Consider the following 1,871-nt stretch of genomic DNA (forward strand, 5'->3'; position numbering starts at 1 on the left):
TTAGCATGAGAACAGCAAAAACACCAACTGGGAATTTAAAATGTGTGCATATATACACATTTTTCAAGGCATCTGCGGTCTCAAGCCATACTTTTTTATTGGTTGGAAAAGAGCCTAGACATTAAATCAGAAATCCACAAACAAATGGAAACACTATAATTTTTTTGGAAACATTTTATATATGGTTTCTTCTTTTTGTTTCTTCATTAGTCTACTGTGAACCACGTGGTTGTATGGTCACATCAATAAAGGCTCTTTCTGCTTATGTTTAGGATGCCTGTTTTAGTCCCCATTCACGTTTTAATTTTGCTTCCATTTGTCTTTTTCCAATGATCCTGGGAAGACTATTCCATTAGAAAAAGATTAATGTGCTTTAGGTATCATTGAGGGATATTAGACAGACACTATAGGTTGAATCGAGTAATCCATCAGTGTGGCTCTGGACATGGAAATTTTTCCCAACTTCCCCCTTATATTTATGACTATCCTCTACTTATTGCTTCTCCATACGTTGGGAAACTTTCCACAACTGAGTGGGAGATGGTACAGAGCTCCAGAGCAAGGAGCTTTTCCTTTCGCTACACTTTCATTTACAAAATCTTGTACTGAATTGAAGGGCACCTGTGGATTCAGCACTGTGACACTAAGACCAGGAATCTGCTGCGTTTTAAAATCAAGTGACTCTGGGGCTGCACTACATATTCATGTGCACTTCTTGCTGGTTCACTGCAGTGTCTTGAACTGGCTGTCTTCCAAAAGGATAGACCTGAGGTCAAGTCATCTAGTCTGACCCCTGGCTCTAGCCGTCTCTGCTCACGACATGCCTACCATGTGCAAACAGAAGTTGCATTGGCCAGGAATTGAACCCAGGCCTCCCACATGGCAGGTGAGAATTCTACCACTGAACCACCAATACATCTTACTTACATGACATGGCAACCTACCCTGATGAAGCTATGCGGTGCAGATTTTTCATGAAATAACCAGCTGTGTGCCTGAGAGACAATCAGGTGTACCTTGGCTATTTCCTAACTCCTTCCTTCCCAGTCCTCTAGCTGGTGTTCCAGGGCCCGTATGGCAGAACCCAACTTTTCATGCTCTTCCGGGATGACCCCTTTCTATTTGCACTTATTGTTTTTGCCAGAACCCCATGCTATCACCAACAACAGCTGCTCTACCGATATCCAAATGGGGGGGGGGGTCAGTAAAATCTCCACAATTTCCCACACAGTTTAAAAAACAGATTTTTTAAAGTCTCTGGGTATCCCAGAAAGGAGAGATCTACATCTCATCCCATTGCCACAAGTACTTTCTTCTGAAATTGAACATTATTCTTTTAAGCAGAGATAAAACACAGCCAAGGAATTGGCATATACTCAAAGTGGACTATCAGCCTTTGCTTGGTTTTAGGATAAATGGCTGTGTACTTGTCTAGGTTTGTATTTGAAAAATCTTGGTCAGATATGATCTAATTCTTGGTGTCTGATCTGGTGAGGCCTTTTAAAAATATATATTCTCATATTTGATTGACTTTTGAACTATTTTAATATATTACGGGTGGTAACATATTTTAGACTGTTACGTATGGTTGTATGCTTGGACCATAACTATTTATATATGCCTTTGTATTTGGTCAGAATACATCAGATATTGGTTCTTGTAATGCAGGTATATTAGTACAGCATGTTATCATCTTTGTTTAACAGCCTATAAATGATTTGTAAAAATCATGCTGTTCCTGAATGGTTTCTAGAAACAGAAATGGAACAAAGGGTCACCCATTCAAAGTGGTTATGCTAGGCTGAAGAGGCAGGCCAACTGGAGAAGAAGGGATGGTGGTGCCTTTGAATTCAAAGCTGTACATAGCATAA

General features: G+C 40.1%; 1 non-coding gene across 1 annotated transcript; it reads right to left on the bottom strand.

Moving 5' to 3' along the window:
* Positions 1-845: 845 nt before the first annotated feature.
* On the bottom strand, positions 846-916 carry TRNAG-GCC. The gene has a single exon. It is a non-coding gene; the product is annotated as a tRNA-Gly (tRNA).
* Positions 917-1,871: the final 955 nt, after the last annotated feature.

Source organism: Varanus komodoensis, unplaced genomic scaffold (assembly GCF_004798865.1).
Source record: "Varanus komodoensis strain SLA01 unplaced genomic scaffold, ASM479886v1 scaffold1, whole genome shotgun sequence".
Classification (NCBI taxonomy): Eukaryota; Metazoa; Chordata; class Lepidosauria; order Squamata; family Varanidae; genus Varanus; species Varanus komodoensis.